Consider the following 26,895-nt stretch of genomic DNA (forward strand, 5'->3'; position numbering starts at 1 on the left):
AAACTAAAGGTATGACAGGGAGAAATGTCACTGTCCATCAACTGGAAGCCTTCCTTTTCCATTTAGTGCAGGGATTTAAAAGGTTAGTGAGATGCTGAGATTGCAGGCTTTGGGGGTGGGGGGAAGCAAAGTCTTGATTTGTGTTAAGAAGGATCATGTGGTATTCTTCACAAGTCCAAGGAGTTGGCCCATTGCCCCCATAAAATCCAGTTTAGCTAATCACATATATATTTTTTCCCTTTAAATACCTTTTCTGTAAAAATCAGTACAAAATTTGTGTAGCAAGGACCCTGGAGGGCAATCCAAATTAGAGTCAACATTTTACGTTTCACAATTGCCTAAATAATGGAATTCGATTAACCACAACCTCGGGGAAATGTTCAGTTAAAAGTTCAGGTGTTTAGGAACATAACCTGAGGTATGATTGGGACTTGGGATATTTTAACAGGGTAACTCTCAAACTCTATTATCTAGGAATATAGAGTTGATGGTTTCTTTTTTATTTTCCTTTCCACCACTTAAAGCTATTTTATTTTTATTATAAATATAATATATTTATATATTATATCTCTTTTCCTTAACAAACAAAAAGGAATGACATTGAGTGACTTATTGGTTTATTCTATTTTTGTTTTTGTCCCTTTATCAGAACAAATGTTGTCTTCATAAGAGTTGCTTACACATATGAGATAATAATTAACTAATTTCTTCAAAAGCTAATTTTCTCGTTTATTACATTTTCTAAAGGAGAATAACTACAAACTAAATTAATTGTTTCAAATTAATAAAGCTTTCAAGTTCTCCTTAGTGAATATCAAATGATCCAAACATTATGGAGACCTGTTGATAATATAACTCTAGGTATATTTTTATAGTCAAAAGTACAGTACTAGTGTCAAGAAACCAATTAGAATGTTAAAATATGTTTAAAGCATTTTAAAGTATTCTGTTCTGCAGAATGTTCTCTAAAACATGATAGCTTTAGCTTTAAACAAAATGTATATTTTAAAATTATTTTTAAAACAGCTCTAAAAACTTTATATTAGCACTGATGTGCCAGTAGTCATTTACCCTTAGAAAAGTGAGCATATCATATAAAAACCATTTTTTATCTTTATTTTCAGATCCAACCGAATCATACAACTTGGACATACGTGGTTCTATCATTCTCTGTTTTGTTCTGTTTTTGGTTTGCAAGAGAACTGTGAGGTTTATCTAATCTGACTCTCCCTTTGATAAATAATATTGAGAGTCAATGATAACCTAAACATAGTGGGGTGAAATTCCTGCCAGATTCCATCCAGACCATCAGAGATCTGTCTCCCTGCAGAAAACAGTGGCTTTATTTGAAGAAAATGCCATAACAATGACACAGCTTAGAGCTGCATATAATATATGGGTCACATTTACATATTATCTTATTTAATTCAATCACAAAACATTAGTTTGCCTTCACTGGATTCTTCTTTTATCTTTTTAATAACATTTTTCCCATGACTATATTAAGTTCCTATGTGAAAAAAATGGGGAGTAAGAAAGAAAGTAACCCTTCCGAGATCACATAACTTGATTGGCTTGAATTTAGATGTTCTGACTCCAAATACTACAGATTTCCCCAGCCGCTTGCTATTGGAGCCCATATCTAGTTCTAAGATTATTTGCATTTTAATTAGAAATGGGGGAAAAGTACTTCTAATTACCTGAACACTTTGCCTAATATATCTAATCTCTTGAAAAAAAAAATCAGTTTTTATAGGTTTCTACTCTGGCTTTCAATTGAATTTCCTTTTCTGTTTTTTGATTAAGCATGTAATCCTTTATTTAAAAAGATTATGAAACTTATCTTAAACTGTTTCCAAAGAGTCCAGGAACCTGTTTATAAGTTACAAAAAAATTAAGGGGGGCACCTGGGCAGCTCAGTCGGTTAAGAGCCTGACTTGGGCTCAGGTCATGATTTCGCAGTCAGTGAGTTTGAGCCCCACCACAGGCTCTGTACTGACACTGGGAGCCTGGAGACTGCTTCAGATTCCATGTCTCCCTGTCTCTCTCTGCCCCTTCCCTGCTTGCATTCTGTCTGTCTGTCTGTCTCTCTCTCTCTCAAAAATAAATTAACATTAAGAAAATATAAAACAGATAAATAAATAAACAAACAAGCAAACAAACAAACAAACATTAAGTAATAGTCTAAGAATGCCATTACTAACAATACTCTTTTATATCAAGCATGGGACTTCTTAAAAACAAACAAAACATACATGTAACTCAACATCTGTAGACTGCCTGAACTTCCTTTACATTGAAGTTACTTATCTGACAACAGCCAATTAGATAATAGAGCAAACTAAATGTAATTTAGATACCTATAAGTGCTTTATTTAAAGGTCATTTTCATATCAGGGGAGATTAATTCTGAATTTTATATTAATAGTCTATTCTAACTCTTTAACAAATGTAAAGGCTGTGATAGAAACTTACCAGAAACATTAAATATGTGAAAACCACTGTGCCTGGCTCCAGTAGGAAACAAAGGAGTGAGCTTAAGATCTAGTGTAGTATATAAGATATAATATAGATATGTATAATGTGAGTAGGTATAGAAGCATACAGAGAGAGGCAGAGAGAACAGTAATTGGAAATCAAAGAAAATGTTACTCAGGGTGCTTGGATGGATCAGTCGGTTAAGCGTAGGACTTCGGTTCAGGTCATAATCTCACAGTCTGTGAATTAGAGCCCCATGTCAGGGTCTGTGCTGACAGCTCAGAGCCTGGAGCCTGCTTTGGATTCTGTGTTTCCCTTTCTCTCTGCCCCTGCCCCACTCACACTCTGTATCTCTCTCTCAAAAATAAATAAATCTTAAAAATTTTTTAAAAAGCAAAAGAAATGTTACTCTTACTCTGTCAAAGAAAATAGAAGTATTTTAGATGGTTTTTAAAATGAGAATAAAATTTAGTCTATGTAGACATAGTAGAGGAAAGAGATGAAACATAACTCATTAGGGAAAGCCACCCTGGCAGGGAAATACGAGGCATCTGAAATTGGAGATCGAACAAACAAGCATTCATAGAATGACCGAGTCAAATTCATCCACTTGATAGAAAGTAGAAAATTTCACAATGTGCATTCCTCTTTTCTTAAAGAAATAAATATGAATCCTGTCCACCACGAGAATGTCCAAGCACTTAGCTAGTGAGTGAGCCTAGACCACATAGCACAAAAGGGTAGGATTCAGAAATGCTTGGTTTCACTTGTACAGTCTTTGTCAAAATATTACATGTTTCTGACTTTACTAAATTCGATTTTTCTCACGAAAAAATTGGATTTCTGACATTTGTTGTGAAGGAGAAGGAAGAAGAGCTAGAAGGAAAAGGAAGGAGAGAAGAAAATGCAGCAGAAGTAGTTTTGGCAATGCACTAGCTGGTAATCATTCCATAAGGCATCTGTTAGAGCTTAATGCAACTGCTGCTCTCAGGCAGGACAGGGGCTTTCCAGTTAGAGTCAACCCTAACATCCCCTATTGTTACTCATCTTCTGTCATTCTCATCACCTGAGACCTATAGGCATTTGAGTCTTCTCTTCCTAAAAACATTCCCCTCTCCCCACGTCTCCTCCAGCTTATTGTTTTATATCTTGTTTATGTAAGGATTGCAAAAGAAAAAAACAAATACCTTTGTTTAAACCTGAAACAGCCCAGAAAAGAAAGATAACTCTCACAAACACAAATGAAAATTAAAGTATATGGATTTATTGGGGTATGGCCAAAAATATCTATTTCTATATAGTTGAATGGAATTTTGAACTCAACATTGGCTCAGATCTATGATTTAAAGGAGTCACCATATGTTTTGTACAGAAATAAGAACTGTTATGTGAGATACTGTTTCAGTGAGTGGCTTTGGCCAAGTTATTATAGCTATCTATATCTATATATTTATGTGAAATACATATTATATGTTATATTTACATATATGAATAATAGTATAACCCTATTATAACACTCTGGAGGCACATCTCTTATAGGTCAACTTTGGTACATTAGGCTCTTCTGCACTATGTGTACAGAAGATCAGTACCTGAGTTTAGTAAATTTCAAATATAATATTCCTTGAATCGGCAAATAAGTTTTGCTTCGTACTTTATTAGTGCTTTGCCACTTTTTAAAATTCATGCATCTATTAATTCACCCACATGTTTGTTTTTTTTTTAAGTTTTTTTTTCAACGTTTATTTATTTTTGGGACAGAGAGAGACAGAGCATGAACGGGGGAGGGGCAGAGAGAGAGGGAGACACAGAATCGGAAACAGGCTCCAGGCTCCGAGCCATCAGCCCAGAGCCTGACGTGGGGCTCGAACTCACGGACCGCAAGATCGTGACCTGGCTGAAGTCGGACGCTTAACCGACTGCGCCACCCAGGTGCCCCTCACCCACATGTTTTTATAGATAGGAACTAAATACCTATATTCTTCAGGCGTTGGGCTAGGCAGTAGTAAAGTATTATCCCTAACCTTGAAAAACTCCCAGTTTAGTGTAGAAAGTAGATTTGAAAAAATATAAATAAAATAAAATATGTTGTTATTATATAGGAGTAAGAATGTGACATTACTGTGAATTTAGGAAAAGCCAGAGGAGATTGAACTCGAAGAAAGAGTGTAAGTTTTGTGATTGAAATAGGAAGGATCATTCTAGAGACAGGACCACTGAGGAAAGGCGTGGCAAGCTGGACAGGCAGGCAGTTGGAAGTGGCTGAATGTGGAAGAGTGATGGAGAATGAACTAGGAGGGCAGGGAGAAGCTCATCATGGACCTTCTAGTGAGCTACCTGGCAGAATTAGAAATTTATTCTACAGATGATGAGAAGCCATGGAGGAGAATTTTAGAAGAAACATGGTCAGATTTGCCTTTAACTTATATACTTTTAAAAGTAGGATAAAGCCACAAGGAACTAATTATTTTATAAATAAATTTATCAAAAAGTAGAAAATTCTTTTAAGAAAAAAATAATGTATTTTTATAATGCTTCAGTAGCACTTACAGAGATAAGTGGAATCAATGTTATATCATTATTACATTATTGTAAGGAAGATAGATTTTAAAATTTATTTTAAATATGTCAAAGATTTGGTATCCACTAGAAAAAAAGAATACAATCCAAAGAAATGTAGGTGTATGTGTATGCACATATTGTACATGGATTTAGCCGAAATATAATCCAAATTTTATGATATCCTAGTAAGACCCAAAAGTGGAATTAACACATATGGAGAGAAGGAGGAATATATTTATTGGGCTCTTGGGGACAAAGTGATGCCTTATAGCTTCAGTGAATGACAAATTATGCAATAGATTCAGCTCACTAATAGCTTCTGGCATACCTTTACCAAAATTAGTTCTAGGGCTCATTCTTAGGTTCAGCTGTGAGAGTGCATCTAGAGACTTATTAAAATATACTGTTGGAATGAATGGCTACGGACTGTGCTTATAACTCAGAAAGCTTCTGAGTGACTTAGAAATAAATACATGCAAAATATTTCATGGCTTGGTCCATAAATATTCTTGTGAGCTGCCTCGTGATTATAAGCAAGGACATTCAGGAGACATTTTGTTTTAAACTTTAAATTCTTCTTTATTGTGAGTTGGCCTTTTATGAATTTTATTTTTATATTCAAGCACATCTTAACCCTAGCACCAGAGGGTAAGTATTTTATGCATGGCTCTCAATTCAAAGTCCACTTAATTTTGCTTTGCATTTGGGAAAAACATAACATTTTTTAAAGCCTTTCCTTCTTTTCTTTTTTTTTCTTTTCTTTTTTCTTCTCTTTTCCTTCTTTCTTTCTCTTTCTTTCTTTCTTTCTTTCTTTCTTTCTTTCTTTCTTTCTTTCTTTTTCTTTCTTTTTGAGAAGGACAGAGAGAGTGCAATCAGGGGAGGGGCAAAGAGAAACAGAGGGAGAGAGGGAGAATCTCAAGCAGGCTCCACACTGTGAGTACAGAGCCCAACGTGGGGCTTGAACTCACAAAACTGCGAGATCATGACTTGAGCTGAAATCAAGAGTCAGACGCTCAACCAGCTAAGCCACCCAGGTGCCCAAAAATAATAATGTATTTATCCATGTGGAAGTAAGGTAATATCATTTGCCTTGATAAAATGATCAATTATCTTAGTGTGTTTAGTAATCTTTGGCATCTAGCACATTAAAAACAACAACAACAGCAGCAAGAAATGAATCTGTGGCATTGAAACATGAGCCTTCCATATAAAATATGTGTCCTAATATTAAAACTAGAGTATTTTAATAAAAATAATTTGTTTCACATTGACATACACTCAAGCACACACATGCACATGCATATTTTTAGTTTGGGGAGTTCAGTAAACAGTGTTGTATGCAAGATTCTTTTAAGTATGTCTTGACTGTAATAATACAGAAAATGGGTGTGATCTTAATGTGCTGCAAAATTAGTTGCCAGCCCTAAGACCTGAATAAAAGGATTTATTCAGTGATACTTCAGTTCCTGGCGCACAGTGGGTCCTCAAAAACTATTTGTTGAATAAAATGACTAATAAATGAAGCTATGGTAATTAGATGGAATATAAAATTTGTGGCAGTTAAGAAGATCTCTTAGAGGCGCCTGGGTGGCTCAGTTGGTTAAGTGTCCCACTTCGGCTGAGGTCACGATCTCATGGTTGGTGGTTTCGAGCCCCAAGTCAGGCTTTGTGCTGACAGCTTGGAGCCTGGAGCCTGCTTCAGGTTCTGTGTCTCCCTGTCTCTCTGCCCCTCCCCTGCTCGTACTCTGTCTCTCAAAAATGAATAAACATTTAAAAAATTAAAAAAAAAAAAGATCTTTTGGGGCGCCTGGGTGGTTCGGTCGGTTAAGCGTCCGACTTCGGCTCAGGTCACGATCTCACGGTCCGTGAGTTCGAGCCCCGCGTCGGGCTCTGTGCTGACTGCTCAGAGCCTGGAGCCTGTTTCCGATTCTGTGTCTCCCTCTCTGCCCCTCCCCTGTTCATGCTCTGTCTCTCTCTGTCTCAAAAATAAATACACGTTTAAAAAAAAATTAAAAAAAAAGATCTTTTACTAAAGTAATACTTATCAGAACCACTGATTCATAGTTTTTTCTTTTCAAATTGTATTACAGCTCAACTAAAAGATGAAAGGACAGTTTTGAGAAGAAAAATCTTTTAAATGATCATAAAAAGTTTAGTAATAAGAAAATTCTCATAATAATCTGGATAATAAAGAAAACAAAGTAGAAATGCTTTTCAGATCACAGCCTACTTATAAAATTTGTAATGTTTAGTTGTTTTGTTCTTTTTCCCCAAGACATATCTTTATCTGAATTTTACCTCTGTCTGCACGCGTGTACACACACACACACACACACACACACACACACGCTTCAAGTGGTATCAATATTGATATTTATTCTGCAGAATTATTATAAGTCTTTATAGCAGTGTTCTTTGGAAGTGCTTTAGGGTAGCTAATTAAAATTTTATTTTAGAATATATTTTTTATCTATTTCTAAAGCAAGCATATAAACACCACCATATTCAAATGTGTCAGTATTTTAGGAATACCTTGGAAATTTTTCTCAACTCTCAAGGTATATTTATACTCATTTAAAGTGTAATTAATGGGAAAATTTAAAGATAAGTACAAGTACTTTAAATCATTGGAGCTGAAACATGCGCCTACATAGAGTGTAAGTTAAGGCCATTACTGCAGCACCCATACGCAACCCTGACATGTCACATCAAATTTTGAGCAAGGAGCTTGCCTTCTTCAGGGCTTAATAATCAGTTTTGCACTGAAAATGTATATCTTATATGATTATATCATATTTATTGACTTGTGTATTAGATATACATTTTGGTTATTCTTTTTTTTAACTTTAATATTCATCCATAAAAGAATGAAATCTTGCCATTCACAACCACTTGGATGGAGCTAGAGGGTATAATGCTAAGTGCTCATACACATATGGTCTCACTCATGTGTGGAATTAAGAAATAAATGAGTAAAGGAAAAAAAAAGAGAGACAGACCAAGAAGCAGACACCTAACTACAGAGAATAAACTGATGGTTACAGAGGGGAGGTGGGAGGGGGGACGGGTGAAACAGCTGAAGGAGATTAAGAATGCACTTATGATGAGCACTGAGTAATGTATAGAATTGTTGAGTCACTATATTGTACACTTAAACTAATATAACACTGTATATTAACAATACTGGAGTAAAAAAAAAAAAACGTATAAAAAGTAGTCCTAATAAAGTTATGCTGTCTTTGATTTCTAAAAGAAAAAAAAATTATGATAAGCTACATAAACCATAGCATGTCCACTTAAAATCACAATTTCCTACTACTGTTCATTTAAGGTTTTGAATAAGTTTAATTTGAATTACAAGGCAGATTGTTTTACCAAGTTAACTAAAATTATTAAAAGCATATTAAAATTATCAACATTTTTTTCACCATTCAAAATTCTAGGCAATAAAAATTTTCTGATATGATATAATCAAAATAACTGAAATGATTTTGAGTTCTAAGCTTATATATGTTTGCAAATGCCATCTTTCATTCCTGAATTTGTGAAAAAGTATTAGTACTATCATTGTGTGTTTTTTTTTTTTTAATTTTTTTTTCAACGTTTATTTATTTTTGGGACAGAGAGAGACAGAGCATGAACGGGGGAGGGGCAGAGAGAGAGGGAGACACAGAATCGGAAACAGGCTCCAGGCTCTGAGCCATCAGCCCAGAGCCTGACGCGGGACTCGAACTCACGGACCGCGAGATCGTGACCTGGCTGAAGTCGGATGCTTAACCGACTGCGCCACCCAGGCGCCCCTCATTGTGTGGTTTTGTTATACATTTTTTATAAATATTAACTTGTAGAATAAACTCACCACTTTTATATTACAATATTATGTTTCTATACATAATTTCAGTGAAAAACAATTTTTTCCAAGAAAAGTTGGAAACTGTTTGATATGAAATGAATAAAAAAAAAGTTTGCATGCCACATAAAGCTATTTAAAATGTGTGTAATTGCATACTGTTCCATTGTATACAATAGTTAGTGTGTACATAACCATTTTAATATTGTTACATATTTAGTTTGCCTTCTGATTTAGTATTAGAATGTTTTGGTCAAACATGTATTTACATTTCATGAAGCATTTGATTGAACTGTTTTCCAGAAAGATTTACCAATTTCATGACAACCTCTAATACATACACACCTCTGACATATACAGCTTTGTGGCCAATATTCTCTCCAGCATTATTTGAACGATTGCTGCTCTGAAAAGATTGCGTATAAAAGCTTCCATTTGCTTTTCTTTGATTATTAATGAAGTTAACTTTTTCATATTTGTATTAGTCACTTCCATTTCCTCCCATGTGAACTGCTTATTCTTGTTCTTTTCCAGTGCATAAAAATTCCTTCATATTTTACACATATCTATGTAGGGACATCTTTGTGTTGGGCACTCGTTTTAGTTATCTGGGGATACAATGATGAATGAGACATGGATTATCCCTACCTACCTTCACAGTGGCTCATTTGTCATTTTGCAGACAGATATTTTTACTGAGTTTATGTGAGTTTAGTTTTACTTGCAATGCATTTTAAAATGTAACAGTTCTCCTTTTCAAATATATTGAACTATTCTTTTAGAATTTGGTATTTCTGCTCTTTGTAATACCTAACAAGTACTTTCTCATCTCAAAATGAGGTAAATTAATTTCATTCTATTTTTTAAAAGCTTTCAGTGTTTATACGTAACTTTTTAAACAATCTATTTGAATACATTTGGCAAATGAAGTATATATATATATATTTTTAAGGTTTATTTATTTATTTTGAGAGAGAGAGAGAGTGAGCACATGTGAGCGGCAGAGGGGTGGGGGGAGAGAGAGAATCCCAAGCAGGCTCTGCAGTGTCGATGCGGAGCCTGATGTGGGGCTTGAACTCACAAACTGAGAGATATGACCTGAGATGAAACCAAGAGTGTGACGCTTAACTGACTAAGCCACCCAGGGGCCCCAAAGCAAATATGTTTAACTCATAAAAGTTATCTTGTAGGCATCCCATTTATGACTAATTTTCCCCTTCATGTCTCTATTTTTAACATTTTTGTTCCATAACACTAAACATGTATAGAAGTGAAATTCCAACCCTTCCCAGGGTGGTATATATTCTTTCAAATTCTTTTTCTACAAATATGCACTATACCATCTCTAACATTCTAACATTCTCCAACTCTCTTTTAAAAATAATCACATTGTCAACATCTCTGCCAGTCACTAGACCTACCTCATTCTTTCCAACAACAGCATTGCATTTCAATATTTGATTAAAACAAAATATAATTAACACTTTTCATATGAAGACATCTTTTTTCATTTCAGTTCTCCACTATCTAGTATAATAGCCACTAGTCACATTTGACTTCTAAAACTTAACTTAATTAAAATTAAATAAAGTTAAAAATATAATTCCTCAATTACACTCAGTACATTTTAAGTGCCCAGTAGTTCTGTGTAACTAGTGGCTACCGTATTGGACAGTTCAGATTATAGAGCATTCTATCACCTGAAAAGGTCTTACTAGACTTCACAAAGAGGGCAAGACCTAATTAGTTGAAGGTTCCAAGTGTAGTTCTTAAATAATATACTTGATGAATGTGGTTTTGGAGTTTCTCCAAGGATTGTTGTGAAGAACGGCTTTTGCTTCCCATTTTTAGCCTATGTTTTCCTCTCCTCTGTTTTTACCATAGATTTGACCTCATTTTCTTTCTAACATGTATAATTTCCTTGGTATTTTTGTTCCATTGATAAACCTCTTTTATTTTCCAACACTGTTGCTGAAAGTAAAAATCAAAGCTATTACATATGAAAAGTATATATATATATATATATATATATATATATATATATATACACTGTCAAGGTGATAAAATGTTAAACTGTTATTATTTTTCTTGTTTCTATTTCCTATATGAAACTTCTTTTTGGATGACAATATATTTCCATTTCTCCAAAAATATACCTTGATTGAGCTTGCTTTGTTTATCTCTGTCCCCAAGCTGAGAGTGATATGTCCACAGCCTTCATAAAGGCCCAAAGTACAAATTGGGGGAAGAAATAGAATCAGCCTTGGCATGCCCTTGGCATCAATGGAACAATGCCACATGTGAAATGATAAACTAGATAGTAAAGAGAATCAGCTTTCCACTTCTATTAAATATTTGGGGAAAAGAGAAGTGCCAGCTGGGTGCCTGACACTTCAGATTAGTACTCTTTCCTTAGGGCTATCAACATGGTAAATGAGGCAAGGTGGGTAGTGGAAATCTGTGCTTTGAATAGAACTGAGTTTTTCAAAGGAAAGTCGTGGGAGGTCTTTGAGAACCTTTCAGGAGGTCTATGAGGACCTACAGTTTTCTAACTGCCTATCTGTGTGCACCCATATTTCTTCATATCCTTCAACTCAATAAAAGTATGTATTGTAACAGATCAGATACAGAAGCAGATATGCACAGAGATAACTTCAACTAAGCCAAAAACTAGAAAATTGCAAAAAACACACAATACCACTGTCCTTATTCTGTTTTTGTTTTACGAAGTATCACGTTTCTTAAAATAAGGTATTTATGTCAATGTCTTGAGTATAGCATTGTAATTTTAAATATAATAATAAAGTTTAAACATGAGTTCTAGTTTCTAATGTGGCAAATACTAATAGATATAACCTACGTTTTTAAAACAGCTATTTGGGGCGCCTGGGTGGCTCAGTTGGTTAAGCGTCCGACTTCGGCTCAGGTCACGACCTCGCGGTATGTGAGTTCGAGCCCCGCGTCGGGCTCTGTGCTGACTGCTCGGAGCCTGGAGCCTGTTTCAGATTCTGTGTCTCCCTCTCTCTCTGATCCTCCCCCTTTCATGCTCTGTCTCTCTCTGTCTCAAAAGTAAATAAAAACGTTAAAAAAAATAAAAAAAATAAAACAGCTATTTGTTGCTTTCCACAATTTATGGAATATAAAGGAGTCTTGAAAGAGAACTGTTTGAGAACCAGTGGAATGGACAATACCTCAAACACTAGGTGACTACAAAAACAAAATTCAGTGGGCAACCCTTAACATTCAGTGGACTAAGAAAATAATCATAAAATCTACAATATACTAAATGCGATCTGTATGTCAGGCACTAAGTTGTGTGGGCGTGAATCTTATCAAACCCCCACAATATCTCTGTGAGTTGAGAGAATGGTGTCATCCCCACTGCACAGATAAGAAAAAGGAAGGTTGTAAAGGTCAAATTCTTTGGGGCCACTTAGCTTTCTGAAGTGAAGTTAGAATCAGTAGCAGCTGGAACTGATTCCAGTTCATACTAATTTCTTCTTAGAAAATGAAAGTCATTTAGAGTAATTAAAAAAAAAAGAACACATATTAAAACAAAAGTCAAAAGAAACAATTCCAGCATCATTGGGAAGCTCCGCAGGCTAAGAAGTTGTTCAGGCAAGTCTGATAGTACTATTGCCAAATAAACACGTCCATCCAGTCAGATTTGTTTTCTTGTTTGTTTGTTTTGTTTTTCCTTCCCTTCTTCCCCACCGGAAGATACAGATCTGATGTCTCTTCATGGGAATACAAGTCTATAATTTTTGCTCATCAGGTTAGCAGAAAGATTGAATACGAAGATAGAATTTGTTCCTCATGGTGGTCTCTCCTGGCAGTTAGGGACCAGAGAATTCCACCTTCATTGCTACTGCGTCCATCTTTATGAATCACAGATTCAGAGTAACTAAACCCTCCAGCCCCATCCTGCTTTCCAGTCCTGCTTTACAAGGGGTCTTTTTATGATTTCCATTTTAGAAGGTGCTTCTGTAGCATGGGAGCCCTTGGGGTTTTTTGGCAGCACAAAGCTATTTTCCTTGAGGTAAGATCCTCTACCCAATTACAGTTAACTGGCTTAAGAGAGGAGATGAGTGTTTATCTTACTGTCTCAGCTAGGAGAAACATTTGAAAATGGCATGAGAAACATATTTTATGAACAATTTACCTTCTAGGCATTGCATCTGATTTATTTGTGACTGCTGTCACTCATGTTGATGACTGAGGAGTTTCTAAAATGGCAACTCTTCTTTACAGTTGGCTGATCAGTTACATAAAGCATAAAATCATTCTTAGACTCTGGCAATATACTCTCATTCTGAGGAAGAGGGAGATATGTGTATATGCTTGAAACTGTAAAGCAAGACAATATAAAGTGTCATTTCTATTAATAATAAAAATAATTAAAAATAATGGAATAAAAATTGAATAAAGCCTGTCATAGAATTGGCAGACAAATCTGAGATCTTGGTCCTGTCAGTCTCAGTATTACTGCATAAAGCTAGGGCTGAGAGTGACTTAATATTAAGAATCTGTGTTGCACAGTGTGTGGGAGCTTAGGCTCTCCAGACAGACAGCCCGCCCAGTGTGTTTTAAAGCCCAGCTCTGTCACTCACAGCCTCTGTGCTTCCCTTCATCTGTTAAATGTGATGGTAATAATAATAACAACTCATAGGTGTATGTATTTTCATGAGGTAAACCGTGGAAATGACTTGGATGACTATGCTTTCTCCCCCATACCACTCACATTTACATGGGAACAGAACTTCTAGAGATGGCAATGGTGTACACTCAAAGAAGGTTCTATGGAAGCAAGGCACATTGGGGTTTGGGATAGCCTGGGAAAGGCTGGGATAAATGCAATAAGGTCTAGCTAAGTAAGAAAATGGTAAAGGAACTATCCTAGCTCCAGAGACACATCTGGAATGTCAAGGGACTATGTTCATAGTGGTGAGCCAGCCACATGAACAAGACATCTAGCTAGGGATAAAAAAATAAATAAGTTAATTAATTAATTAATTAAAATAAATTAAAAAAAAAAGGAAGAGGTCAGGTCTAGAAACGTTAGAATTATTAGTAGTAGTATTAGTATTAATGTTTAATTAGTATTTTAATTTAAAATATAGATCTGAGAAGCATCTTTTCCGCTGGACCTCTCAGTGAGATAGAAATCCAGGCTCCTTAACATGACATGCAGGACCCTCAATGACCAGGCATATGCCCTGTCACTCTCCACGTCACCCTTTAAGTCTCAATAACACAAAAAATTGAGGTCCTCCTCATGTGTGCTTCCTCAATGATGATTTATTCTGCACCTTCTGCTACCACCTGCCCTTCAGGCTGCCACTTATCATTTCTCCTGTCCACCTCACATGAGCTTTCAATATCAATTTCAGACACCTCTTTAACAATGGATCATCTCCATTTAGCTCTATATTGGTGCCCCTTCTCTTTGTTCCAATAGTGCCTCCATGTTCACTTCTTTCATTGTCTAACGATTACCTACTTACTGCCTTTTTCTCTCAATAGATCATGAATGTTTGAAAAGATGGAATCAGGTTTTCCCCAGTTAGGTGATCTAGATCTCTGAGTTAGACGGCCCTTCTGGGAGTCCCTCAGGTTCTATAATAGGTGAGCCTCTCTCTCATTGGCATATAGAGATTTCTCACATAAAGATTTCTACACATAAAGAGATTTATCATATAGAAATGACAGTTTTCTTTTTTCTTTTTTTTTTTAATTTTTTTTCAACGTTTATTTATTTTTGGGACAGAGAGAGACAGAGCATGAACGGGGGAGGGGCAGAGAGAGAGGGAGACACAGAATCGGAAACAGGCTCCAGGCTCTGAGCCATCAGCCCCAGAGCCTGACGCGGGGCTCGAACTCACGGACCACGAGATCGTGACCCGGCTGAAGTCGGACGCTTAACCGACTGCGCCACCCAGGCGCCCCAGAAATGACAGTTTTCAATACAGCCTTAGGGGGCGATGTATCATTCCAGATACATGGTATGAAGTATGACTGGAGAAGACTCCCCACTCTCCAAGGCAGCCAAGCTAGGAGAGACATTTGTCTACAATTAGCCTAGGGGGATGACAGGGCAAGGCAAATGTATTGTACAAAGTATCTAGGGCCACAAGATGTATTGTCACGGTTTTTTTGCTGTAAATGAAAACATGAGTCTTATGGTCAAATCTGCATCTAATCATAATCCTTCCAGTGAAGCTGTACAACCTCTCAATGGCTTCATGTTCCTGTTCCCCAAATTCAGCATCTAGAAAGGGAAGATAGAATACTTGCTTCACAGAGTTTTTGTGAGGTTAAACTAAATGAGATAATAAGGAGTGTAACAGGCATTTAATAATTTATATTGTACTATCATCATTGCTGATCACTAAAAGAGAACATATGTCCTGGGAAGATAATTCCTGCCTCCTTTGCCCCAGCTATCTAGCTACAATATCAACCACCACCTGAAATTCATTTTTTGAAAAATTTATATATATGATATTTATATAAAATATAAATATATTTATACATTTTAAATATTTATATATTTATATTTATTTATATTTATATATTTATAATAGTTTATTTCAAGAAAGGGCAGGGGACGGGGCGGAGAGCACACGTGCATGTGAGCAAGGGAGGGGCAGAGAGAGAGGGAGAGAGAGAATCCCAGACAGGTTCTGTGTTGTTAGTCCAGAGCCCAGCACAGGGACTCCATCTCATGAAATGCGAGATCATGACCTGAGCTAAAATCAAGAGTCAAATGCTTAACAAACTGAGCCACCCAGGTGCCTCAATAAATTTATATTTTTAAAACAAATGCAAGTTCATTTTTACAATGAATGCCATTTAAGGCTCTTTTTTTTTTTAGTTCAATGAGCTTATATTCAGTGTCAGTGCATTAGCCAAGTGTTCATATTCAATTTATTTATTATTCACAAGTGTAAAAGCTTAATATTAACTCTCTACTTTCATTTTTATAGGTAGCCTGAGCAATACTGAAACCTCAGTTCGAAAATGTCCAGATAGTTTGAGTTTTATTGAAACCTGAGTTTGAAACAGTCCAGCTGCTTAAGGCAAAATTTTAGAAAAGTGTAGAACCTGTTTCAGAAAGTGTTAGTATGCCACCCACGCAGAACCTCCCTGGAGTTTCATAACTCACAGGATTGTCTTTACTGAAACCGTGTGCTCATCTTCTCTGATGGTGTACTGTTTAGATAAGCCAGCCTTGAGTCATGTACCTCAAAGATGCCTACATCTGTCCTCCAAGTCCTAGGGGCCCACACATAATCCTGGCAATGTCAGTCAGTGCATGTTTGTTGCAATGCATTTGTTGCAAGGCACTGAGCTAGGTTTGAAGGAGCTCCAGAACCTCCTCGGTCCTTGTTCCTCACTCCTTAGCCCATCCTCTAATCAGCAGTTCATGATTCCAGCCACTAGAACCACCGCCACCACCATCACCAGTCCTATTAGCATCCCCAGCATTACTGTGTCTGCCACACGCCAGGTGCTCTATGTATTTGGCGTTTAATATTTTAACTGCTCCCTTGCAAGTTATTTCCACTTTTCATTTAGTTGCGTGATCTTTCTAAACTTCCATGACCTCATCGAAAATAGAATAATATGGTCTCCCTCTTAGAGTTGTTTTGAGTATCAAGCGAGGTGGTATTAGTCAAGCAAAGGCCTAGCATATGAAAAGTATAATTAATAAAACATGTATTACTTTTAAAAATTAACCAGCCAACCTTCAAAGAGATCAAATGATTTCCCCAGTATGGCTCAGAAAGTAGCAGAGATGAATATTAAAGTTCATTTTGTCTGGTGTCAAGACTGGTCTCCCTCCTCTGACTTTTTGAGGTTTTAGCTGAGATTGGGAAGCTTTTCTCACTAGAGTTTATTCAATCTTATATGTTGCCTTTTCTCCAGAACAACTAAATTACATATATATGTAATATATATTACACATAATAAATATGTAGTATATATAATAAATATCTATTATATATTATATATATTAGTATTTTTCAAGTCTTTCAAGCGGGATCTTAGTCATGAACTAAGATGAGAATATCCAGGTTTCTTTCAAAACCTAGAAACTATACATAGCCCAGCAGAGAGGTCTGGCGTGATGAGAGAACAATATTGGATATGCATTCATTCCTGATTCTCTACTTTTCTCTGTATTGCTTCACCCTTGGCCAAGGTTAATTGTCTTGCCCATATATATAGACTGTTAACCTTCTGCCACCTTTGACCTGCTTTTCAAACACAGACACCATATTTTTCCTCCCAAAACAACAGTGAGACTTGCAGGGATTTGGCAAGGAATTCATAGGGGTTGATTCTAAAATCCTCATGTTCCCTGAGGTTTCTGGAGAACAAACAAACAAAAAAATACTTTGTTTAGCAAGCATGCCAAGTGCCTGGTTTATTCATCAAATAGAAAACTCAGAGCCAACCCTCAAAACAGAAAATTTGGCTTTGAAAATGTGAGTTCCTCCCTTAAATCTGCTTTAATTAGAACAGGAAGGAAGGGAAAGAGGAGATGGGGAAAAAAAAAAAACAAAAAAAAAAAACTAAGGGAAAACTCCCTTCTGAAAAAGTCTAGATGGCTTTTGAACAAAACTCCTTTATGTCACTGCTGTCTCCCTAGTGTGAGAATAAATCTAAAAATAGGAGCTCAAGCTTTTATTAACTGGACAGATACTGTATGTCCTGCTGGGGTAGGATTTGTTTTGATTATCGATTCTAAGAGCAGGCTGTGTGCCTCTTTGCACCCCAGGGATGTGAAATGACTTGGTGTTCTAAATTACCCACCTAATCTCAGAAGTACATTGTTAGTTTTTTCTCTTTTTAGAGCATCAGGACTTTTATCTAGCATCTCACACAAACACACATACAAATCTTCTTCCAAAAAAAAAAAAAAAAAAAAAAAAAAAAAAACTCAACCCATTGTATTTTAAAGCAAACTTCTCTTACTCTCCAGAATACACTGTAAAGTCAGGAGGAAGGGAGGACACATCCTTCAAGGTGACCTGTGAATTGTCCAAAGTAGACTGTGGGAGTGCAGCCCACCTATAGGAAATTCTTTCCTGGTAAATTTTGTTCTACATGACAGGCTATGTAAAGCTTGCACACAGACTAGAAAATTAAATTGGGGGAAACAGATTTCTCCCCCATACATGTTCACGACCAAAGTCTGTATGGCACATAAGCGGCCCCAAATCTGTTCACTCAATTTTTTTCCTTTCCTTTGAGTGCATACACCATGACTTGCTCAAATTTGTATTTTACCTTGACTAGAATATATTATTTGCTTAATAAATGCTTTTTGGGTTGAATTAGCTATATTTTTTAAACCTTTTTAAAATTTCATTTAATTTTAAATTCCAGTATAGGTAACATACAGTGTTATATTGGTTTTTGGTGTACAATATAGACATTCAGCAATTCCTTACATCATCCCAGCTCATCACAAGTGCTCTCCTTAATCCCCATCACCTATTTCCCCACCTGCCTCCCCTCTGGTAGCCATCAGTTTGTTCTCTATAGTTAAGAGTTTGTTTTTGGTTTGCCTCTCTCACTTTTTTTTCCTTTGCTTGTTTTCTGTTTGTTTGTTTCTTAGATTCCACATATGAATGGAATCATATGGTATTTGCCTTTCTCTGAATGATTTATTTCACATAGCATTATACTCTCTAACTCCATCCATGTTGTTGCAAATGGCAAGATTTCATTCTTTTTATGGCTGAATAATATTTCATTATGTATATATGTGCTGCATCTTCCTTATCCATTCATCAGTCAGTGGCCATTTGGGCTTCTTCCGAAATTTGGTTATTATAAATTATTTTGCTATAAACATAGGGATGCATATATCCTTTAGAATTGGATATACTGAATGCACAAATTAGCTCTGGGGGAAAATACACACATGCAAAAATACTTAGTTAACTCCAATTAGGGCAATTGCATGGACACACTTAAGCAAGGCCTCAGTATGACTGCACAAGGGAGCAGAAACCAAAAACAGAATCTCTTCCAGATTTGCAGAAGTGTGTTTTATCATTTTTGATTGTTGATTAGTTCATCCTTTCTTCCTTCTTTCCTTCCTTCCTTTCTTTCCTACTTACCCTCTCTTGCTATCTCTCCTTCTTTCTTTTCTTTCTTTTTCTCCTTTGGAAAAAAAAAATATATCAGTGATGAGAATTTCCAGTTATCTTCTAGACTATAAAATGTAAGAGGAAAGGAACCATATACCCAGGTGATGGTGTTACCTAGCACATGAATACAGAGTTACAAATTCACCAAAGTCTATTAATTACAGCCTCATTCCTTTCTTCATGGACTTTTAGGTAAGGTGTTAATAGGCATCTATTATTTGCCAGTCATTTCCCTAAATTCAGATGATTCAGAGATGAGTGAAGCAAAGGCATTATTCTGAATGAGGAAAATGGTAACCTATAACTTAACAAATAAAATGTGATCTAAGTATGCTGAAAGAGGCATATGGGAGAGGTCCACCTCCCTCAGTCTGGAAGCCAGAAAGCGATTGTGCTTATATCATGAAGGATAAATGCAGAAGCACAAGGAAGATAGTAGGCAGTAAGAGTGTTTATGTGGAAGAGTGAATGATGTTATGATGGCAAAGGCCACAGACATGGAATAAGAAATCCTGGGGAAAAATCAGTGCAGAAAATGCATTTTTTGTACAATAATAGACACTTCTCTAAAGAAGACATCCAGATGGCAAATAGGCACATGAAAAGTTGCTCAACGTCACTCCTCATCAGGGAAATACAAATCAAAACTACACTCAGATACCACCTCACGCCAGAGTGGCTAAAGTGAACAAATCAGGAGACTATAGATGCTGGCGAGGATGTGGAGAAACGGGAACCCTCTTGCACTGATGGTGGGAATGCAAACTGGTGCAGCTCCTCTGGAAAACAGTGTGGAGGTTCCTCAAAAAATTAAAAATAGATCTACCCTATGACCCAGCAATAGCACTGCTAAGAATTTACCCAAGGGATACAGGAGTGCTGATGCATAGGGGCATTTGTACCCCAATGTTTATAGCAGCACTTTCAACAACAGCCAAATTATGGAAAGAGCCTAAATGTCCGTCACCTGATGAATGGGTAAAGAAATTGTGGTTTATATACACAATAGAATACTACGTGGCAATGAGAAAGAATGAAATATGGCCTTTTGTAGCAACGTGGATTGAACTGGAGAGTGTTATGCTAAGTGAAATAAGACATACAGAAAAAGACAGATACCATATGTTTTCACTCTTAGGTGGATCCTGAGAAACTTAACAGAAGACCATGGGGGAGGGGAAGGGAAAAAAAAGTTACAGAGAGAGGGAGCCAAAGCATAAGAGACTATTGAAAACAGAATAAACTGAGGGTTGATGGGGGGTGGGAGGGAGGGGAAAGTGGGTGAGGGACATTGAGGAGAGCACCTGTTGGGATGAGCACTGGGTGTTGTATAGAAACCAATTTGACAATAAATTTCATATTAAAAATAATAAAAGAAATTCAGGTATTAAAGAGTTTCTACGAACTATTCTAAGGCTGCCATATCATTGTCCCACCAGCTTTCCCTGGGCTCCAGGGTGCTGTTTCCTGAATTTTCCATTTGATATGGGCTGCATTCGTTCTGCAAAGTCACATTTCATTAATGCAGATTTAAATGCTGGAAGAAAATTTAGAAATGATCATTTTGCCTAGGCCTCTTGATGTTGGGTTCCATCATGCTATTACCTCCCTGGTCACCCTGCTGTTAAGGTGACATCTCCTTTAACACTGACAACTTGTAGAGCATCGGCTTGTGTACCGGATAAAGCCATTCCTTAGGAAATGCACTTGCATCAAAAAATGTGCCAAGTTTGCTGAATGCCAGGCAATGGACAGACCCAAATAGGTGAGCATATTATTATAGTATTGAAATAATATATTACCTGAGTTTGTTAACATCTCAAAAAATACATGATTCAACAAGGCCGATCTCTTCATTTGGATGTAGTACGAAATAAATACCTAATTGCCAAAAAATATTTTGAGGTAGACTGAGGCCCATAATGGTTAAAATGTTGACTGAATCACAAAAAAACTTTTGGAAGTTTGCCTTTTACTCCAGGATAGCATTTGGGAAAGATACCCTATTTAATAATTTCCAGTAATTTTTGTATAAATGTGAGCAAATGAAATTATCGTCTAAGTATTTAAAGGAGATTCTATACTTGGCCTCCACACTTATCCACAAAAGTTTTGGTAAAACTCATGCATTCCTAAATTTATTCCTAGACCTTCTATGTTATCTGGTGCCCATGTTTTGCTTCATTGCAGAAGAGCCCAGATATGAAAGTTGAAGTGAAGAAGCAGAAAAACTTGTGCTTCAGGAGGTTAAATGCTTTGTCTCAGCTCAAACATCCCCTGAGTGGCAGCAATAGTTGTGATTTGAACCAAATCTGTTTGTCTTACTGAAAAGCCTTTTCCTCTTTCCCACTGTTCTATAGACCAAAGGTACTAAGAAGAGGAGGACTTGTCTGTAGAGGAACATTTCACAGGTATCATGGTATCTTTCTGGGTTTGCTTCGTCATTGAAGAATCACTGTTCTGGGTGATTTGGGATGAAAGACCTTTTCACGTATGACTTTTGAGATTACTGTCTGCAATGCACAGGTCTTTGAGTGAATTTGCAAAAGAGCCCTTTTGAGGTAGATCCAACTGGCAACATCTGCCTGGCAAGATGTCCATCTCCGTCTGCCCACTGCTGCTGGGACACCTCTGGGTAGGGCGCTGTCTGAGCATCCAGGCACTACAGTCCTTGGGGGGATCTTTGTTAGACATAAATTCTCCATCTGCCCTCAGTTGCTTATGATCACTTGAATTTTACCACTGATTGTCGGTAGAACATTAAATATTAGTAAACTCCTGTCTGGCTGTCAAAGTAATGGAGGTTTGAGATGATGACTCCTCATAGAAGAGTATCTAACTTTGCTCTAGGGGTAACATATTATAGAAATGCCTAATATGCTACATACACCACATGATGCTTTCATTCCACCAAGGATGACATTCTGTAGTTCTCCCAACATACTGATTCATAGCATGATTATGTCATGAACTGGCTATGAAGATGGTAACAGTAAAATCCTCCCTCTTGATCACAGTGCTTGATGGTATGGGGAAGCTTTTTTTCTTATTTTTTTCCTTCAATTAAGACTCTACAACATGCCCTACTTGTCACTCCAACCATACTAGAATGCAGTAAAATGCTGGAAATTCTATAGTCTCCAGTGCAGCCACTTTTGCCTATCCTGAATCCTGCAAAATACAAGGAGAGTCACTGACACTAAAAAAAGGTGACCAAAAAAACTTCAGTTCTTCTCTTGCTTTCACATTTTCCTTTGCAGGCTTGCCATTGACTTTGCTTTACTCTAGAGATTTTTTACACTGGTGAAAGCTAATTCTGACTTCTGGGGCTGGGGAGAGGGGCATTCTTATCCATCCATCAGTATACCTTCTTTTCTAATGCTCCTTCTGACTCACATTGAGTCCTCTGCTTGGCCATCAGCTCTCTAGGCCATGCCTAATTACTTAGATGTTACATGTGTTTTGTGGGTAAACACAATTTCTAGTTTAGTTGGATAATCTAATTGTGTCAAACCCAACTTTCTAAATAGCCAATTACTGTGCTCGCTTCGGCAGCACATATACTAAAATTGGAACGATACAGAGAAGATTAGCATGGCCCCTGCGCAAGCATGACACGCAAATTCGTGAAGCGTTCCATATTTTTAAACTTGGCAGGAACCCATGGGGGAGGGGGAGGAAAAAAGAAAAAAAAGAGGTTAGAGTGGGAGAGTGCCAAAGCTTAAGAGACTGTTAAAGACTGAGAACAAACTGAGGGTTGATGGGGGGTGGGAGGGAGGAGAGGGTGGGTGATGGGTATTGAGGGGGGCACCTTTTGGGATGAGCACTGGGTGTTGTATGGAAACCAATTTGACAATAAATTTCATATAAAAAAAAATAAATTCAAAAAAAAATAAATAAATAAATAGCCAATTACTTAGAAATGAAATAACAGATTTACTTGTGTTCAGGGATCCCCTAAGTATCTGAAGTCTTTCATTTTCTGCCTGTCATCTTACTTACTTACTTATAATACACTGTTTGGTATTTTAGAGTAATTACAGGACCATACTCAGGAACAGAACTACAGCATGTGTTTCCATCTGTGTTGACTCAGAAATGGTGACAAGCAACCCATCCGTGAAGAGTTAATTTGGAAAACCTTTGCTCCTGGGCTGAACAGAGATTTATTTGGTCCATGCAGAAGAAAGATCAGGCTTTTCTCTTAATACCAAATCCTACTTAGATAAATTGTGGCTTATTTGTGAAGGGGCTACAAACAGCAATCTTGAGATTTTATGGTTTCTGTTATATTTCTCAGCAAAGCGGATAAAATGTACTTCACAGAGCCACCCCTGAGCAATTAGTGCCATTAATGCCTTCACCAAGCATATGGTCACAGTGGAGAGGAAATTAGCCCCATGCCACATTTCCATTGCTGTTTGTAAACTTTTGGACACAGTTCATTAGTGTGCCTTTCCTTCAAATCTATCTCTCTTAAAGAGGTTGTGTTCTGTGTTATCTTAATAGTCAATTATTTAGTATCCCCCAGTGACTACCTTTCCAAGGATGAGTGCCCTCTTCTCTACTTCCCCTCTAACATTGCCAATCTATAATCATTGTGTGCCGGATATTTCTTCCTAGATGTGCTACTGGCCTCTCATCCTCAACCAATCTAAAGCAGAACTCCTATTTTATAAAAAGTATCACCAAATGCATTTTAATTGTTTTTTAGAGACAATTTTACCACAACGCTAATGAAATGGTATGTTTCTAGGCCCCTCACTTGCCTGGGTCCCTTTCAAGGCCTTGGTGTTCATGTAGCCATATATATAGTAAAATTTATGAAATTAAGATAGTTTAACTACAATCTGTTGGGTCAGCCTTCTCTTTTCATGTCATATTCCTTTCTGTCACACTCTTTCTTGGCAGATGGTGGTGGAATTGCCCAGTGCAGTTTTGGGATATGACTAAGGTACATTTAGGGATACATTTAGTTTATGTATAGTGGGATATATTTATATAGTTCATAGTCACATCCATGTAGAGGCAAAATTATTTGGATGCATCTCAGTGTCAGAAGAGCTACCAGGAATGTTCCTGCTGTCTGCTGGGCTGACTCAGAGCAAAGAGATCAATGCCATTTGCTCAGATTGCCCTGTGCACCCCAGGTGCAGAGATATGTGGGTAGCAGAGGAGACACGAGTTGGGATTACAGACCTAGAAGCTAGGGTATGAAAAATTCTTTCAGATCTTGCAAATCATATGTGATAAAGAAATTGACATTTTCCCAGTTTGATAGTAATCCTGAAAATTTACGTGGCAATTCAAACAACACTTTGTAAAATGATTTTTTTTAAAGGTCAACTACACTAACAGTAACAAAAAAAAAAAAAAATAGAATGAGGGTTGCCTGGGTGGCTCAGTCAGTTAAACGTACAACTTCGGCTCAGGTCATGATGTCACAGTTCATGAGTTTGAGCCCTGCCTTGGGCTCTGCACTGACAGCTCAGAGCCTGCTTTGGATTCTCTGTCTCCCTCTCTCTCTCTCTGCCCCTCCCCTGCTTTCTCTCTCTTAAAACTAAGTTTCTTATAATTAATTTATTATATATATTTTTTATTTCCATTAAAACCAAAAATATTTGTTTGTTAGTTTTATTCTGTTCCTTAAAGAGGGTCAGATCCCTAAAATTGCTTGAGTTTTAGGTCCTGTAAACATGGATGCATTTATATTGTGAAATTATGGTGCTTTATGCCTATTTGTGTGTGTGTGTGTGTGTGTGTGTGTGTGTGTGTGTGTTTTGTTTTTTTATAGGCTTTAAAAAGTCTCACTGTTCGCCTATGGACACAACATTTCTATCAATAATTGTAATTCATATATGTGTCACTTTGTTAATATTTTGATTTTTAGTTTTTATTTTTTTAATTTTAAAAATGCTTGTTTATTTATTTTGAGAGGGGAGAGAGGCTGAGAGCAAGAGGGAGTGAGAGAATCCCAAGCAGGCTCCGCACTGTCAGCATAGACCCCAGTGTGGGGCTCATTCTCATGAACTGTGAGATCATGACCTGAGACAAAATCAAGAGTCAGATTCTTAACCAGCTGAGCCACCTAAGTGCCCTTTGATTTTTAATTTTTGAATCACATGTCCTATTCTCACAATTTTACCTGCTAAGAATTTTTCATATCTATATTCTTTCTTCCCCATACCAGTATCTCATATCCATAGCTCAATTACTCACCTCTGGATTATTTCAGTAACCTACCAATGGGACTCGCAATCATTTTTGTTTGGAAGTTTGATTCTGATCATATCACTTTTCTGTTTAAAATCCTTCTGTTCTTTCAGATTGCCTACTGATTACAGTCAACATCCTTTAGTGTGGTATTCAAGACTTCAGTTTACATAAATTTAAACTTCCCCATAATCCCTGAGCCCCCAGCTATGAATTTCCTATTTAACCCCTTCAGGGGACTTGTCATTTCTCACTGTAGCCTGAGTTCTCTCAGGTTTATAACTGTGTTCCATTTTTCCTTCTGCACACGCCCTTCTCTACCTACACTTCCAGGCACATAGTAAAGTGATGCTCCTTTAGCAAATCCTTTTATATACCACCCCCTCATCTTCCCACACCACTATATTAGGAAGGAATTTGTTCTCCTCTCAACTCCCATAGTTGAGACGTTGGCTTTCCTGACGTTGGCTTATAAATATTAGCATGCTTTGCTGTTTCTTATTCTTATTTGTATTCACAGTTGGTTTTTCTTCTTGAATTTTTAATTTCTCTGTGGTAGGGTTTGTAATCATTGCATTGCCTAGTTTCGCACTAGTTGTGGATGTCTAGCAATTATCTTCAGCGAGAATGTACACTACTTAACTAACTGGACATATATAACAATTTAGTTATATAGTATCTTCCTTGAATCCCATAGGAACAGACTTTTTTTCCTCCTGGCTTTATTCACGTAAAATGACAAATAAAAATTATATGTACTTAGGACATAAAACATGATGATTTAATATATGTTTAGATTGTGCAATGACTTCCCAGTTAAGCTAATTAATACATTCATCACTTCACATAGTTACCTCTTTTGCGTGTGCATGTGTGAATACTTGAGATTTAATATTTTAGTAAATTATATATACAATACAGTATTATTAACTATAATCACCATGCTATGTATTAGATCCCTGAAGTTATTTGTCTTATAATATTTTGACCAGTATCTTCCCATTATTTTCCACCCCGTAGTCCCTGGCAGCCATTGTCCTACTCTCTGCTTTTATGAATTTGACTTTTTTAGATTTTACATATTATTGAGATCATACAATATTTGTCATTCTGTGTCTGGCTTATTTCACTTAGGATATGTCCTCTAAGTTCATCCATGTTGTTGAAAATTGTAGGATTTCCTTCTTTTTTAAGGCTAAGTAATATTCCTGTGTGTGTGTGTGTGTGTGTGCGTGTGTGTGTGTGTGTGTGAGTTAGGCATTTTCTTTACGCCTTCATCCATTGACAGACACAAGTTATTTTCATGTCTTGGTGATTTTGAATAGTACTTCAGTGAGTATGAAAGTGAAGTTATCTCAGAGCTACTTATTTAATTCCCTTTGGATATGTATGCAAAAGTGGGATTGTTGGTTTACATGAAAGCTATAAGGCGTTGATGAAAGAAACTGAAGACAGACAGAAATAGAATCATAAACAGGAAGTATCCTGGGTTTATGGATTGGAAGAGTTAATATTGTTAAAATGTGTATAGAAAATGCTTTTATTGCTAACAACAGAATATAGCTTTCTTAACTCAGTAAAAGCTTTATATCAAAACATACAGTAAATATCAATTTCAGTGAACAA

At 36.7% G+C, this 26,895-nt stretch overlaps 1 protein-coding gene and 1 non-coding gene across 5 annotated transcripts in view; both read left to right on the forward strand.

The window, feature by feature from the left end:
* The window catches only part of TENM4 (teneurin transmembrane protein 4), a 2,911,279-nt gene that overhangs the window by 258,571 nt on the left and 2,625,813 nt on the right, over positions 1-26,895 (forward strand). The gene's annotated exons all lie outside the window — the stretch shown is intronic.
* On the forward strand, positions 22,596-22,702 carry LOC123602874. The gene has a single exon (XR_006714628.1). It is a non-coding gene; the product is annotated as a U6 spliceosomal RNA (small nuclear RNA).

Source organism: Leopardus geoffroyi, chromosome D1 (assembly GCF_018350155.1).
Source record: "Leopardus geoffroyi isolate Oge1 chromosome D1, O.geoffroyi_Oge1_pat1.0, whole genome shotgun sequence".
Classification (NCBI taxonomy): Eukaryota; Metazoa; Chordata; class Mammalia; order Carnivora; family Felidae; genus Leopardus; species Leopardus geoffroyi.